At 45.0% G+C, this 18,304-nt stretch overlaps 1 pseudogene; it reads right to left on the reverse strand.

Moving 5' to 3' along the window:
- Window positions 1-16,443: 16,443 nt before the first annotated feature.
- On the reverse strand, window positions 16,444-16,561 carry LOC126103637 (5S ribosomal RNA; annotated as a pseudogene).
- Between the last annotated feature and the right edge of the window lie 1,743 nt (window positions 16,562-18,304).

The raw sequence follows: 18,304 nt of genomic DNA on the forward strand, positions 1-18,304 counted from the left end.
AAAAGATCACTACTATATATATATATATATGCCTCTGTATACGCCCTAATTTATCGTATCTTATCTTCGTGGTCCCTACGCGTAATGTATGTTGGCGGCGGTAGGACCGTTCTGCAGTCAGCTTCAGATGCCGGTTCTCTGAACTTTCTCAGCAATGTTCTTCGAATGAATGTCATCTTGCCTCCAGGGATTCCCACCTGAGTTCCGGAAGCGTATCCGTAACCCTTGCATGCTGATCGAACCTACCCGCAACAAATCTACCAGCTCGACTCTGAACTGCTTCGATGTGTTCTTTCAATCCGACCTGGTGCGGATTCCACACATTCGCGCGGTACTGAAGAACAGGTCGCACTAGCATCCTACATGCAGTCTCCTTTACAGATGAACCACAATTTCCTAAAATCCTCCCAATAAACCGAAGTCGACCATTAGCCCTCGCTGCCAAAATCCTCACATGCTAGTTCCATTTCACAGCGCTTCGCAACGTTACGTGACTGCGATACTCATTGCATTAACTTACATTTTTCTACATTTGGAGCCAGCAGGCATTCATCACATCAAGTAGAAATTTTGTTCAAATGGCTCTCAGCACTATGGGACTTAAGATCTGAGGACATCAGTCCGCTAGAACTTAGAACTACTTAAACCTAACTAACCTAACGACATCACACACATCCATGCCCTAGGCAGGATTCGAACCTGCGACGGTAGCATTCGCGCGGTTCCGGACTGAAGCGCCTAGAACCGCTCGGAACTCTGGGTCTCTGAATATTGAATTCCCTAACGATTTACGAAATGGAATGTCCCATGCGACAAGCTGCAAACACCATTCCGTGTACAAAGTCTGTTAATTCCCGTCGGGGTGGTCCCGGCGGTCGTTCTCGCTTCCCGCGCCCGGGTTCGGTTCCTACATCTACATCTACATCTACATCCATACTCCGCAAGCCACCCGACGGTGTGTGGCGGAGGGCACCTTCAGTACCTCTATCGGTTCTCCCTTCTATTCCAGTCTCGTATTGTTCGTGGAAAGAAGGATTGTCGGTATGCCTCTGTGTGGGCTCTAATGTCTCTGATTTTATCCTCATGGTCTCTTCGCGAGATATACGTAGGAGGGAGCAATATACTGCTTGACTCTTCGGTGAAGGTATGTTCTCGAAACTTTGACAAAAGCCCGTACCGAGCTACTGAGCGTCTCTCCTGCAGAGTCTTCCACTGGAGTTTATCTATCATCTCCGTAACGCTTTCGCGATTACTAAATGATCCTGTAACGAAGCGCGCTGCTCTCCGTTGGATCTTCTCTATGTCTTGTATCAACCCTATCTGGTAAGGATCCCACATTGCTGAGCAGTATTCAAGCAGTGGGCGAACAAGCGTACTGTAACCTACTTCCTTTGTTTTCGGATTGCATTTCCTTAGGATTCTTCCAATGAATCTCAGTCTGGCATCTGCTTTACCGACGATCAACATTATATGATCATTCCATTTTAAATCACTCCTAATGCGTACTCCCAGATAATTTATGGTATTAACTGCTTCCAGTTGCTGACCTGCTATTTTGTAGCTAAATGATAAAGGATCTATCTTTCTGTGTATTCGCAGCACATTACACTTGTCTACATTGAGATTCAATTGCCATTCCCTGCACCATGCGTCAATTCGCTGCAGATCCTTCTGCATTTCACCAAGTAGTTCCCGGCGGGGTCAGGGATTTTCTCTGCCTCGTGATGACTGGGTGTTGTGTGATGTCCTTAGGTTAGTTAGCTTTAAGTAGTTCTAAGTTCTAGGGGACTAATGACCATAGATGTTAAGTCCCATAGTGCTCAGAGCCATTTTGGTCCCGGCGGAGGTTCGAGTCCTCCCTCGGGCATGGGTGTGTGTGCGTGTTTGTCCTTAGGATAATTTAGGTTAAGTAGTGTGTAAGCTTAGGGACTGATGACCTTGGCAATTATGCCCCATAAGATTTCACACACATTTGAATTTTTTTTTTTTTTTAAATCCCGTCGTGCAGCCATAATCACGTCGGAAGCCTTTTCACATGAATCACCCGAGCACAAATGACAGCTCCGTCAAAGCACCGCCCTTTTATACCCTGTGTACGCGATACTACCGCCATCTGTGTATGTGGATATCGCTACCCCTTGACTTTAGTTATTTCAGGGTACAGATTATCCTATTTTCAAAATTTTGAGTGTTTAGAAACTGTAAGACGAGGTCATGTGACCGAATTCATGCTTCTCGTTGAGCCTTTAACAAGTAGAGGGAGCGAGCATATAGTCTGCTGGCGCGCTGCGGCTAACCTTTTTCCTCCAGAGGCACCGGCTAGGGACGTGGGATTCGCAGGAGGCAGCAGCGGCGGCCGCTGCTCACGATGGAATCTGCAGCACGGAGAAAGGCGAGGCAAAGGCGAGGCGTGGCGAGGCGGTCTGCGAGTCGTCACGCGTGGCCCTGACTGCCGGCCGGTAATTAACGCGCGCGCTCCGTTTTAATTACCGCAGCCTAGCGCAGCGCAGCCGCGGCCACGGGCGCACGTGCTCGGCGCCGCGGGTCAGCCGCCACCTGCCGGAGGAAGCGCCGGCGGTTCCCCCAGACCCGACACACTGCGCAGCGGCGGCGTGCGCTACTGCAGTATCTGTCCCACACTGATGGGGTTCAGTGCCAACCCATAAACAGCTGATGCGTGGCGCTCGTAATAAATATACGAGGCGTGTTTTTTTAAAGTAAGGTCCGTTTGAACACAACGAAAGGTTATTTCAAAAAAGTAAATTTGTTTTCAGAAAATGCATATTTCACTCTATTTTTCGACATAGTAGCCAAGTTTGTTCAGACACTTATCATACCTCCCAACCAAATTTAAAATACCCTCTTCATAAAAACTTGGCCGGCCGATGTGGCCGAGCGGTTCTAGGCGCTTCATTCTGGAACTGCGCGACCACTACTGTCGCAGGTTCCAATCCTGCCTCGGGAATGGATGTGTGTGATGTCCTTAGGTTAGTTAGGTTTAAGTAGTTCTAAGTTATAGGGGACTGATGACCTCAGAAGTTAAGTCCCATAGTGCTCAGAGCCATTTGAAGCATTTGAATAAAAACTTGCCGCCTGCTCCGATAACAAAGAGTTGACTGCCGTTTTCACGTCGTCGTCATTATTGTATCGGTTGCCACTGAGGAGTTGTTTGAGGTAGATGAACAGATGATAATCGCTCGGCGCAAGATTAAGACTGTAGGGTGGTTGGTCTAAAACTTCTCAGCCGAAACTGTCGAATAAATCGCGGGTCCGACCTGGAGTGTGAGATCTTGCATTGTCACGGAGAAGGACAATTCCCTTTGTCAGCGTGCCGCGTCTTTTGTTTTGAATCGCTCTGCGTAGCTTTCTCAGGGTTTGGCAGTATGTTTCTGCATTGATAATGGTTCCTCATTGCATGAAGTCCACCAACAAAACACCGTGCCTATCCCAAAACACCGACGCCATGATTTTGCTCTGGGACAGAATCTGTTTGGCCTTCACCTTTACAGGCGAGTGTGTGTGTCTCCATTCCATGATGTGTTGCTTCCATTCGGGCGTCTCCAGTTACGATCTGACTCAAGAAGCCGTCACCTTCTTCGTGATAACGAATCAAGAACTTGATTGCATACTCAAAACTTTGGTTTTTGTGGTCCTCAGTTAGGGGTTTCGGGACCCAATGGGAGCACAGTTTCCTAAACTTTACGTCTTCAGAAACAATGTTGTAAAGCACTGATCTCACACGTCAGGAGCCGGCCGGAGTGGCCGAGCGGTTCTAGGCGCTACAGTCTGGAACCGCGCGGCCGCTACGGTAGCAGGTTCGAATCCTGCCTCGGGCATGGATGTGTGTGATGTTCTTAGATTAGTTAGGTTTAAGTAATACTAAGTTCTAGGGGACTGATGACCTTAGAAGTTAAGTCCCATAGTGCTCAGTGCCATTTGAACCATTTTGAATCACACGTCAGGAAATTCTTTTGAGAGACCTGTTATTGTGAAGCGCCTGGTCTCACAAATCCTCGCTTCAACTGAAGCCACTTCAACTGAAGCCACCAAATCGTCTATAATCAAAGAAGGGCGACCGTAGCAGTCCTCAACATGGACGTAGTCACGGCCATCTTTGAATTCTCGTACCCACTTACGCACTTTACTTTCACTCATAACAGTATCACCGTACACTTCGCAAATCTGTCGATGAATTTCTGCACCAGAGTGGTTCCTTGCTGACGAAAACTGTATCACTGAGCGAACCTCACACGCGGCGGGCGAGTTGATAGTCTTAAACACTTTGAAAGCACAGAACAGAACTGTACAGGTTAGCTACAGAGCTGAAACTGAGCACAGTTGTTCCCGAGGCATGCCGGTAGACGACGCACACGCCCGTTGCAGTATGCGCGCGAACTACTAGTGTCTGCAACAAAACGGACCTTACTTAAAAAAACACGCCTCGTACATTGTAGCGTCAAAGAAATTGGTACAGGCATGCATATTCAAATACAGATATATGTAAACAGGGGGAATACGGCGCTGCGGTCGGCAACGCCTAAGACAACAAGCGTCTGCCGTAGTGTTAGACCGGTAACTGCTTCTACAATGGCAGGTTATCAACATTTAAGAGAGTTTGGACGTGATGTTAAATTCGGCCCACGAGCGATGGGACACAGCTCCTCCGAGGTAGCGGCGAAGTGGGGATTTTTCCATACGACCATTTCACGAGTGTACGACAGCAGACCAACACCGACGATAGTTCAGGTATACATGCCGACGTCGGAAGCTGAAGATGAACAGATAGAGAAAGTGTATGAGGATATTGAAAGGGTAATGCAGTATGTAAAGGGGGACGAAAATCTAATAGTCATGGGCGACTGGAATGCAGTTGTAGGGAAAGGAGTAGAAGAAAAGGTTACAGGAGAATATGGGCTTGGGACAAGAAATGAAAGAGGAGAAAGACTAATTGAGTTCTGTAACAAGTTTCAGCTAGCAATAGCGAATACCCTGTTCAAGTATCACAAGAGGAGGAGGTATACTTGGAAAAGGCCGGGAGATACGGGAAGATTTCAATTAGATTACATCATGGTCAGACAGAGATTCCGAAATCAGATACTGGATTGTAAGGTCTACCCAGGAGCAGATATAGACTCAGATCACAATATAGTAGTGATGAAGAATAGGCTGAAGTTCAAGACATTAGTCAGGAAGAATCAATACGCAAAGAAGTGGGATACGGAAGTACTAAGGAATGACGAGATACGTTTGAAGTTCTCTAACGCTATAGATACAGCAATAAGGAATAGCGCAGTAGGCAGTACAGTTTAAAAGGAATGGACATCTCTAAAAAGGGCCATCACAGAAGTTGGGAAGGAAAACATAGGTACAAAGAAGGTAGCTGCGAGGAAACCATGGGTAACAGAAGAAATACTTCAGTTGATTGATGAAAGGAGGAAGTACAAACATGTTCCGGGAAAATCAGGAATACAGAAATACAAGTCGCTGAGGAATGAAATAAATAGGAAGTGCAGGGAAGCTAAGACGAAATGGCTGCAGGAAAAATGTGAAGACATCGAAAAAGATATGATTGTCGGAAGGACAGACTCAGCATACAAGAAAGTCAAAACAACCTTTGGTGACATTAAAAGCAACGGTGGTAACATTAAGACTGCAACGGGAATTCCACTGTTAAATGCAGAGGAGAGAGCAGATAGGTGGAAAGAATACACTGAAAGCCTCTATGAGGGTGAAGATTTGTCTGATGTGATAGAAGAAGAAACAGGAATCGATTTAGAAGAGATAGGGGATCCAGTATTAGAATCGGAATTTAAAAGAGCTTTGGAGGACTTACGGTCAAATAAGGCAGAAGGGATAGATAACATTCCATCAGAATTTCTAAAATCATAGGGGGAAGTGGCAACAAAACGACTATTCACGTTGGTGTGTAGAATATATGAGTCTGGCGATATACCATCTGACTTTCGGAAAAGCATCATCCACACAATTCCGAAGACGGCAAGAGCAGACAAGTGCGAGAATTATCGCACAATCAGCTTAACAGCTCATGCATCGAAGCTGCTTACAAGAATAATATACAGAAGAATGGAAAAGAAAATTGAGAATGCGCTAGGTGACGATCAGTTTGGCTTTAGGAAAAGCAAAGGGACGAGAGAGGCAATTCTGACGTTACGGCTAATAATGGAAGCAAGGCTAAAGAAAAATCAAGACACTTTCATAGGATTTGTCGACCTGGAAAAAGCGTTCGACAATATAAAATGGTGGAAGCTGTTCGAGATTCTGAAAAAAGTTGGGGTAAGCTATAGGGAGAGACGGGTCATATACAATATGTACAACAACCAAGAGGGAATAATAAGAGTGGACGATCAAGAACGAAGTGCTCGTATTAAGAAGGGTGTAAGACAAGGCTGTAGCCTTTCGCCCCTACTCTTCAATCTGTACATCGAGGAAGCAATGATGGAAATAAAAGAAAGGTTCAGGAGTGGAATTAAAATACAAGGTGAAAGGATATCAATGATACGATTCGCTGATGACATTGCTATCCTGAGTGAATGTGAAGAAGAATTAAATGATCTGCTGAACGGAATGAACAGTCTAATGAGTACACAGTATGGTTTGAGAGTAAATCGGAGAAAGACGAAGGTAATGAGAAGTAGTAGAAATGAGAATAGCGAGAAACTTAACATCAGGATTGATGGTCACGAAGTCATTGAAGTTAAGGAATTCTGCTACCTAGACAGTAAAATAACCAATGACGGACGGAGCAAGGAGGACATCAAAAGCAGACTCGCTATGGCAAAAAAGGCATTTCTGGCCAAGAGAAGTCTACTAATATCAAATATCGGCCTTAATTTGAGGAAGAAATTTCTGAGGATGTACGTCTGGAGTACAGCATTGTATGGTAGTGAAACATGGACTGTGGGAAAACCGGAACAGAAGAGAATCGAAGCATTTGAGATGTGGTGCTATAGACGAATGTTGAAAATTAGGTGGACTGATAAGGTAAGGAATGAGGAGGTTCTACGCAGAATAGGAGAGGAAAGGAATATGTGGAAAACACTGATAAAGAGAAGGGACAGGATGATAGGACATCTGCTAAGACATGAGGGAATGACTTCCATGGTACTAGAGGGAGCTGTAGAGGGCAAAAACTGTAGAGGAAGACAGAGATTGAAATACGTCAAGCAAATAATTGAGGACGTAGGTTGCAAGTGCTACCCTGAGATGAAGAGGTTAGCACAGGAAAGGAATTCGTAGCGGGCCGTATCAAACCAGTCAGTAGACTGATGACCAAAAAAAGAAAAACGAGGAATCCGGTAAAACATCGCTGCGGCTGGATAAAGATCCTGCAAGAACAGGACCAATGACGGCTGAAGAAATTCGTTCAACGCGACAGAAGTACAATCCTTCCGCATATTGCTTCAGATTTCAATGCTGGGTCATCAGCAAGTTTCAGCGTGCGAACCATTCAACGAAAGATCATCGATCTGGGTTTTCGGAGCCGAAGGCCCACTCGTCTACCCGTGATGACTCCATGACACAAAGCTTTACGCCTCGCCTGGGCCCTTCAACACCGACATTCGACTGTTGATGACTGGAAACATGGTGCCTGGTCGGACGAGTTTCATTTCATATTGTATCGAGCGAATGGATGTGTACGGATATGGGGACATCCTATTGAATCCATGGACCCTGCATGTCAGCACGGGACTGTTCAAGCTGGTGGATGCTCTGTAATGGTGTGTGTGTGGGGGGGGAGGGGAGGGGGGTGCAGTTGGAGTGATATGGGAACCCTGAAACTGCTACATACAACACTGCCAGGTGACATGCGCGTAAGCATCCTGTTTGATCAGCTGCATCCATTCATGTCCACTGGGCAATTCCAACAGGACAACGCGTCACCCCATGTCCATAATTCCTACAGAGTGGCTCCAGGATCACTCTTCTGAGTTTAAACACTTCCGATGGCCACCAAATTCCCCAGACATGTACATTATTGAGCATATCTGGGATGCCTCGCAATGTGCTGTTCAGAAGAGATCTCAACTCTCTCGTACTCTTACGGATTTATGGACTGCCGTGCAGGATTCGTGGTGTCAATTCCTACTAGCACTGCTTCAGATATTAGTCGAGTCCATGCCACGTCGTGTTGCGGCACTTCTGCGTGCTCGTGGGGGCCCTACACGATATTAGGCAGGTGTACCAATTTCTTATGCTCTTCAGTGTAGGCATAGCCAAACCGTGTGCAGTGGCTAAGTTTCGCTTAAGATCAGAGAGGGCTAAGAATTCCACATGGGGATAGTTCTCTCGCCTGAATGCACACCACCCCTGCCGCCACACCACATTGTCTGTCTGGGAGGAGGCGGAAGAGGGAACTTGCGAAGTGCTGCTTTTAAATGCCAATGCGGGCACACTGCATAAGACCTGATTTGATATTTCATATTTTTCAACAATATTAATCAGAATTTTAAAAAAAATTTCAGCATTACTTAATTTTTTTGGCCCATTGAAGATGTGATATAATTATTATCTCGTACAAACTGTCGGCGTAAAGGCAGACGCAGACAATTTCGCAGGTTTTCGTACTCAGGTTGGCACATAATCGTGACTTATTTCGTTTCGTTAATCGGAAAAACTCTTTCACACACACACACATTTTGATATAAATATTTTGTCGCGTTTGGAACCTTTTTATATGGATGTGGAAACTCTTCCTGAGGAAAACAACAGTGAACTCATGGTCAGTTTTAATATAAAAGAATTTGTCTTTTAAATTGGAACTACACAGAAGCTCATGGACAGTTTTAATATAAAAGAATTTGTCTTTTAAATTGGAATTACACAAAAGATCAATCAGTTGCATCTGCACACGCACAGGGGTGCTTTTAAATGAAACGTCAAACGGTCTCGGAAATAGATGAAAGACTAGCAGTGTTGTTGTAAAGTTTAGAAAACTATGCATGTAATTCTTTCAAGCCCACAATGTCGTCTTCAAACCTCGCACTCTAACGCAAGTGACCTTAGGGAAATTGACAGTGTTTTTTATCAGAATTTTTCCCTTCCACGATGCGACTTTCGATTTAAATTCACCCCCATCGAACATGAAATAAGTTGCTTCTCACCTTGTAGTGTTTTGCTGTGGCCACTGTGCAGTCAACTCCACTTAAAATGGGAGGCCTACAGTCCATTCCAGATATTCTAAGTTTCATTCCTGCTTTACTTTTTCCTTTATCTATTCAAAGTGGCAGGTTTTAAATCGAAATATCAATCCAGGCATACTCGTTAATTTAACCAAAACACTTTGCAGTAATATATAAAGTCTCTACACCGGTACTCTTAGTTGAGTTCCATCAAAAAGTGTTGCAGCTGAGAATGGAATAACGCATCCAGTTTCAGAGAATTTACTGTTCATACCCCCAGTTTCATCATGTGCTCCATGACTGCAAATTTATCACAAAGTGCTTCTTGATATGCAGAACAATGAATCCCATCTGTTGGTCGTTGTAATTTTTTTGTTCTTTCATCGTCAACTAAATCTTTTAATTTCTCGGGGACTGATGACCTCAGATGTTAAGTCCCATAGTGCTCAGAGCAATTTTTTTTATTTCTCTCTGCATTGTTTTGCAATGTCATTCCATAAGAAACCTGTGGTACCCATCGATTAAGCGACTGTATAATTTTATCGTATAATTGATAAAGAAAATTCTTATTCTTATCTTCTGTCATTCTCATTCAATTTGAAGGATCGTAACGATAGATCGCTAGACTGCCTCTTTTTGTGCAAACAGCCATTGGATCTGCGAACTTCTTTTATCCCACGAACAAGTACGATAGCGAAAGGTAAACAGTGTAGACATCACGATTCTGCCGAACTAAAGAAAGTCGTGTCCACCGAAAAATGCAACACTGCAGTGCTAAATTAAATGCCGCGGAGTACCGAGTACCCCCGAGAATTACCTAGCAAAGCGGAGACAGGCCGGGCCTAGGTCCGCATACGCCCCGCACATCGTGCTTGCGAGCAGTTTGGTGCGCTGTGGTTGTCTACATCTACATCTACATTTATACTCCGCAAGCCACCCAACGGTGTATGGCGGAGGGCACTTTACGTGCCATTGTCATTACCTCCCTTTCCTGTTCCAGTCGCGTGTGGTTCGCGGGAAGAACGACTGCCGGAAAGCCTCCGTGCGCGCTCGAATCTAATTTTACATTCGTGATCTCCTCTGGAGGTATAAGAAGGGGGAAGCAATATATTCGATACCTCATCCAGAAACGCACCGTCTCGAAACCTGGACAGCAAGCTACACCGCGATACAGAGCGCCTCTCTTGCAGAGTCTGCCACTTGAGTTTGTTAAACATCTCCGTAACGCTATCACGGTTACCAAATAACCCTATGACGAAACGCGCCGCTCTTCTTTGGATCTTCTCTATCTCCTCCGTCAACCCGATCTGGTACGGATCCCACACTGATGAGCAATACTCAAGTATAGGTCGAACGAGTGTTTTGTAAGCCACCTCCTTTGTTGATGGACTAAATTTTCTAAGGACTCTCCCAACGAATCTCAACCTGGCACCCACCTTACCAACAATTAATTTTATATGATAATTCCACTTCAAATCGTTCCGTACGCATACTCCCAGATATTTTACAGAAGTAACTGCTACCAGTGTTTGTTCTGCTATCATATAATCATACAATAAAGGATCCTTCTTTTTTTATATTCGCAATACATTACATTTATCTATGTTAAGGGTCAGTTGTCACTCCCTGCACCAAGTGCCTATCCGCTGCAGATCTACCTGCATTTCGCTGCAATTTTCTAATGCTGCAACTTCTCTGTATACTACAGCATCATACGCGAAAAGCCGCATGGAACTTCCGACACTATCTACTAGGTTATTTATATATATTGTTAAAAGCTATGGTCCCATAACACTCCCCTGTGGCACGCCAGAGGTTACTTTAACGTCTGTAGACGTCTCTGCATTGAGAACAACATGCTGTGTTCTGTTTGCTAAAAACTCTTCAATCCAGCCACACAGCTGGTCTGATATTCCGTAGGCTCTTACTTTGTTTATCAGGTGACAGTGCGTCAGCTAGCTTAGTGCATGGAAGGCAGAATAATTTTTTATTGAACACGGGTTCGCACATGTCCGTGAGAACTTATGGCCTCGTGGGGAAAAGGAGGTTATGCTCATCATGAGGTACGACTAGCCGTGCGTTTGCTGTGTCAGCGGTATTGACTTTTCGGGTTTGGACAAAAAAATTTCTGCAGTAATAATTACCTGACGTCAAAAGCCCAAGCCGATGCGTATATCCGCCGCTTTATCTGCGGATATGGACAATAACAATTGCAACATATCATTTCCGTGTCGCCCCTGTGTCCTCGTCCTATTCACTACTGTGGATGGTAGAGTCGACTTCCGGTATCCACGAGAAAGGGGCGTTATGCGGTCTGTAGATGTAAGCCGCATAGCCTTCCTAAATGGGTGGCGGCCAAGACGTACGAGGTTAATTTTAGGGCTTGTGACTTTCCCAAAATAGTATGTTGCAATACTACACTGGTTGGGCGGTTTGGTTTGAATGAATACAGGCGATTGTAAGTTGACACCCTGAAAGCAGTCACTTTAACTTGTAAGCCTTCCACTTGTCTACCTGGCTTGTGCCAGTGGTTGTTGTTGCTAGTCTGCAATGGAGGTTATCACTTTTACCAGAACATTAAATAAAACTTGAATGCTGAAAAAAAATTAATGAAATAGTGGCTCTGTCATTGTTTTAGTCAACTATTGATGGGTGGTTAATATGTCAAGATGGGATCAATCTTTTGTAGAAATGGCAAGAGTTTATCAATCATAAAAAAGGAAAAACAACACAAGCTAAGTGAGATGACAAATAAAAAATGGTTCAAATGGCTCTGAGCACTATGGGACTTAACAGCTGTGGTCATCAGTCCCCTAGAACTTAGAACTACTTAAACCTAACTAACCTAAGGACATCACACACATCCATGCCCGAGGCAGGATTCGAACCTGCGACCGTAGCAGTCGCGCGGTTCCGGACTGCGCGCCTAGAACCGCGAGACCACCGCGGCCGGCATGACAAACAAGTCATGAACTGTTAGCAACATAAGTAGAAGCAACAAATAATTAGCACTCTACTGGGTGGCGTCTGGTTGGCAAAGACTAAGGTTTATGTGTTTAATCTATTTACCCTGGCTCAAAACATGGATAACGCAATGTGAAAATGTCTAACGCTGAACAGACTCTGTTGGATTTATTCGATACAGAAGTTCTACTGCGTTGGTGCAGTTGAGAACAACTGACCAGATTGTGATTCTGTTTGCCCTAACAAGCTATACTATACCCCTTTTTCGATGTGTAGTGCTGCTCGCGTGACAATCGTGGCGCAAGCGTCTGCAGAGTAGCGACATGCAGCGCCTGTAATTCATAATCGCGGGCACCAAATAGTCCTGGGCAGCTATCTATTAGACGGATCACTATTACTCTCTAATGGAGCCCTTGAAATCTCGGCAGATTGTAGCGTGTGCCATTCCAGTTCGCCAGTCATACCATGGGCCAGTTTGACTCACTTATGCGGCAGTGTGCACAAAGACATCAAAAGTCAAGGTGGCAGACTTGATCCGACTAAGATTGTCCTCGGTACAGTGCAACCCACTCATGACAAGAATCAAGACCGGAATCCCCTGTTCAGACCGAGTCTGAATCAGAAGCCCGAGTTTTTCCACTCGTCCACTTCCATCAAAACTTGGTAAACTTCAAAAGTGCACCAACGCACGAGCGCCACGTCTCTCCTCTAGCTCATTTGATCTACCTCCCTGTCCTAACCAAATAATAATATTCTTTTCCCTGCTGGAGAAGCAGTCAATCCCTCACTCGTAAATTTCCATAAGGGAGGAGCAGACGTTATATTCCTGAATCGTGTTTCCTACGGCCACTTCAGCCAGCGTGTTTTGCGAGTTTTCATTTAGGCCTAAATTGAACAACACATTTATCTTATTTATCTTAACGGGACGAACGTCACAGTATGTCCGACCAGGAGTCTCGGCTAAACTAAGAGAAATGCTTTTGTGTCCTAACATAGACCATTTCAGAAACACGATAAATGTTACGTTCCGTCCTAAAATTCCTCTAAATGCCCGAAACTTTCCCAAAAAACCTGGCAGGCAGAGAGACAACACCACCTGAATGGCTCCATAGCGCCTAGTCCAACACGAAATTGGAAACTCACCGATTTTCATGAATGTCAGCTCTTTACACAATGAAACTCTGTCGAAATGCCTTGTCTTGGTGACCCACTTTCTCTCCTGCACCCCTGTTCCTGCCACAGCCAGAAACACCTAGCAGGTATATGCAGGTAGGCAGTATTCCGCCTCTTCGGCGAAAATCATTGTTTGCACACCAATGCAAGAAATTCTTGGGACCAACATTCTGCCCCCTGTAAGTGCTTCGAGAATGTTCCTCCCCCTAACAGCTGCACGGATTTACTGTTAAATAACCAAACCATCTGCATGTTCTCAACTCCAGAAGATGTTATTCGAAGGAGAGCAACCATATAGATCCCACGTGCAACAACAGTATACGTGCTCCCATCAAAGCCTGCTCATGTTGATGACCTTCTGTCGTCTCACAAAAAATGATGTCTAGGATATAATAACAACATTAAATAATAGCCTAGAATATGAAAATAAGTGAGAGAGTGACTTGTCCTCTCACAATGTGTTTCCCACCGCCATCTAGAAATTCTGGCAGGAGGATGGTCTTTACAAAAGGGCACAGTTAGTAGGAGCATGTAATGGCCAATGAAATTGCTCCATAATGCGGCTGATACGGCAAAATGTTAAATTATTTCGCGGAGCAGTTTGTAGATCGTGAAACCGAGGAGTCGGCCGACAGCTCGCTCGGGTGCAAAGCAGTTCGGAAGCCCCTTGGAGCGGAATTCGGATTTTGAAGTGGTTATCATTTCGGAAGTTTGGAATCGGTGATCCTAGGTAAGGATACTTTTCCATTACAGAAACCCTATAAATATTCGAAATTTCGGCTTTCTAGGCGAGTGTTGTAGCTCATGTTCCGAACACAGAACCCTTAAATCAGATCGAAGAGACTAGGTGGTGTCTTATATAAGTGACATAACTGCGAGGTACAATTGAAGCCAATAAATTATATTCCTTTTATGGTGTTGTGCGCAGCTTAAGAAAGATGAACAATTCCTGTTCTGCTGATGTGGAGAGTATTGACGGTAAGTGGTAGGGACGCTGTGTGACCGTTATCGCTGGCATTCGTCAGTCCACTGATCACAGCCCAGAATCTTTCTGAAACTAGTTAGAGACCTACAGGGTTTTAATTATCGACTTTGGAATAGTGAAAGTTTACGACCCTCATTTAGGCTGATTTAAGACTGCGTTGATTCCGAGCTAATGCAATGATCTGTTGCCATTAGTGTGGTGTTGAAATGTTTCTTCTTTATCTATTTACTTACTCCCCTCTTCTACAGCAACTGTGGATTCTTAATATTATCATGCGATTAAGTGAGTGGGAGGTTTCTACTCTGGTAAAGAAGTAAACTGTAAAGACTTCCTTTTGAAGTGAGAAAATACAGTTCAAAACTGAGTAGGTTGATTACGTTTTATGCTCCAAAGATTGGCGAGCGTTCAGATGTCGACCATATAACCTAACACTCCTGTATTACTACCCAACAAAAGCCTCAGAACCAGTGGCGGATACATATGGGGGGCGCGAGGGGCACCCCCCCCTCGCCCCCGCCCCCTCCTGCGAGGCCGCCCGCATTGGCACCCGCGCCACCCCCGCCAATTTCTTTAGTCAGTCGACTCGACAGAACCGAGTTATCTAGTAGTTTTACTTTCCTACGCAGCACGTGGATCCGCGTCGTCCTATTTTATACTTTTCTGTCTGGCACATAGATAGCTAACACATACCTAAGAGGACTTATCATTTAAGGAAGAGAACCACAATTGTAACGTTTTTATATCATAAGATGGCATTGTCCTGTATATGTATATAATCAATTTAAATAAAACTTTCTGAAACTTTGTTGATTATTTTTTATTACGGTAAAGTAAAGAAGCTCAAGATATCTCTAGCGCCCCCTCCTTGAGGTTTTTCTGTATCTGCCACTGCTCCAAACTATATGAAAAATAAAGTTCTGCTTTCCTCAGATGCTTAGCATTCCTCGCACGTACTGTGAGCTGTCAGAGATATACTCTTGTTGATTTCCACAAAAAAATTACCAAGATCAGTACAGAAAACTACGCTTTTTTCCGTTTCTGGTCTGGTACTTTCATAGCCGAAAGGGGAAAGCAATGGCCCTGCACCAAATATGATTTCATCCATCGCAAAGACAACATCCAGCTTTTGTGGACTGCAAGCGCGATTCTGCTTACGATTGTCTTGTAAAAAGCAAAACAATGACTGACGGATACTGTGTGAGTCTTCTAGACCAACTACTTATAAAATACAAAATAATTCACAAGTGTTCACGTTATACACCGACACTCGACTCCATATCCGTGAGTTATTTTATTTAAACCGTTGCAATTGCTCTTCATCAGCGTCATGTATTTATTGCTGGACTAGTGGCGCGTTCCGATCTTATGTGATGTAATATCATCCTGCTCGTAGAGTCAATTTATCGGGAACATCAGTTACCTCCATTTTAATTGGATGACAGGAGTGAGGAGGTGTAGACAGACAACTTTTATTGATAGTAGTTTTTATTTTAATTCCTGTTGGCTGGCATCGGCGAATGAGGCGCAAACCAGTACGGCGACGCAGTATTTAGCTGCTGCTGCTGTATGTTTACTGCCGCTCCTGATGGGACAGCTTCGCCAACGCCGTCGGAGCGTAGGCCGCCTACTGCTGCCGGTCTAGACGATGGCAGTCTGCAGCCGTCGTCAATATTCACGTTGTCAGGCCGCTTCACGATTTCAACTGCCTCTCGCATCTTCCTCTTGCAGATAAGAATAAAGAAACTGGAGTGATACGAATTCGGAGCAGCAACCGAACATTTTCATAATGAGTTCTGGCAAGAAGCTGTCATTTATGATAGCTTTTGGTTTGAAATTAGATTTGGCTGTATGTCAGTGTTGCTGTTGTCTTAAGCCCAAAGGTTAGTTTGATACAGTTATCCACGCTAGACTATCCCGGGGAAAGCCTCTTCATCTCTGCATAACTATTGCAGCCTACACTAAACTAAACTAAACTCCTTCCGAACAGGCCTTGGAAGGCCCAACGGTACCGACCGGCTACCGTGTCATCCTCAGCCCATAGGCGTCACTGGATACGGATATCGGGGACATGTGGTCAGCACACCGCTCTCCCGGCCGTATGTCAGTTTACGAGACCGGAGCCGCTACTTCTCAATCAAGCAGCTCCTCAGTTTGCCTCACAAGGACTGAGTGCATCCCGCTTGCCAACAGCGCTCGGTAGACCGGATGGTCACCCATCCAAGTGCTAGCTCAGCCCGACAGCGCTTAACTTCGGTGATCTGACGGGAACCGGTGTTACCACTGCGGCAAGGCCGTTGTCATTGCAGCCTACATCCACTTGAATCTCCACTACCCAGTTAACTAATCCTCGATGCCTCAGTGTGTATATCATCAAATTCTATCTTTTAGGAAGTTGTATTATAAATTTCTTTTATCTCCAGTTCGATTCAGTAACTTCTCCTCAGTTGTTCGATCCATCTGTCTAATCTTTAACATTCTCCCGCAGCAATACATTTCAAAAGCTTTGTTCACTTCTTGGTTGAATTGTTTATCGCCAACGCTTCACTTCCGTACAAGGCTAAAATATAGATACCTTCAGAAAAAGCTTCTTTATATTTTTATTTGATGTCTACTACGAAAATAGTCATTTATTTTGCAGCCCAAATAACAGTTCCCAATCTTATTTCCTCATAATCCACCGATTTAATTCGAATTCATACCATTGCCCTTGATTTATTTTTATTGACATAGCTGAGAGGTTCCATGCCCTCTTTTGCATGTCTCCTCTCATTTTCATCAAATTCATTAATGTTCTGTGTCATTGCACGGTAGTAACAGACCGAATAAGGTTGTTGTAATGAGGGTATTTGTACTGAGAGCTCAAAAATACTTTTCACTTGATTCCTATACGTGTTGGTTTAGTTCCGTGGGTGGCCCGTGCGAGGCAAGCATCGGAGGACGCGGCACACGGCATTTCCGGTTGGGGACTGCACTTCCCTGAATTTCTGAAGGGTTCGTACAATAGGCTTAAGCGCCTGGCGGAACGACTGACGTTGTCGCCGCAGTTTGTGTTTACCGTTCCGGCGCGTCCGGAACGAAGATTCTGGCACCGACTGACTGCATTGTCCAATTGATTCTGAGAATACTTGTGGACAGTGCCCTGCTGAGTGCGACTGTCTGGCGCCGGATGGCCGGTGGTCTAGGCAGGTTGTTTTCGTAGCCGGTCAAAACGGCAAGTTCAGTGCCCTCAGCTGAATAGCAGAGGCATGATTGGTCAACTTAAACTGAGGCTAGTTGACGTCATAAAACCCTGCTCGAAATTGGAGGGAATGGTCGCTATTGGCGCGAATGATGTTCCGAGACAGTGTGGGAGAATTCTGGAATCAGCACTGAATGCTGATTCGCGATTTTCGAGGAGAGTAGCTAGTTGAGCAATGCTGGCTTCGCTGCTGGCATCACATTACAGAGTGGTTTCGGGATCTGGTCTTCGTCGGTGTCGGACAGTCTTGCGACTTGGTCGCTCTTTTTCGGAAGAACTTAGAATTCTCGGACAGCCTTCGAGGCCAGGGGTTGACACGGAGTTGCTGCACGGCAGAAGTCGGCGCCTACATCATCAGGAAGCTGCCTACCGACGACGTGCTGCAGATTTCAGTGCTTGTTTCTGCATGTGATCCCATTTAAGCTCTCACTACTAATTGCGATACTGCTATATAGGCGGGAGATTAATATGTTCAAATGGGTGTGAAATATTATGGGACTTAACTGCTAAGGTCATCATTCCCTAATCTTACACACTACTTAACCTAAATTATCCTAAGGACACACACACACACACACACACACACACACACACACACACACACACACACACACACACACACACACATGCCCAAGGGAGGACTCGAACCTCCGCCGGGACCAGCCGCACAGTCCATAACTGCAGGGCCTTAGACCGCTTGGGGAGATTAATATTCGATTCATTAGGACCTCCAGTCATTATTGTCAGTCTATTGCATCACAGAGAGTAGGAGCCCCTTGTTCTCGAGCCAGCTCTTATTCTCAT

Source organism: Schistocerca cancellata, chromosome 1 (genome assembly GCF_023864275.1).
Source record: "Schistocerca cancellata isolate TAMUIC-IGC-003103 chromosome 1, iqSchCanc2.1, whole genome shotgun sequence".
Taxonomy (NCBI): domain Eukaryota; kingdom Metazoa; phylum Arthropoda; class Insecta; order Orthoptera; family Acrididae; genus Schistocerca; species Schistocerca cancellata.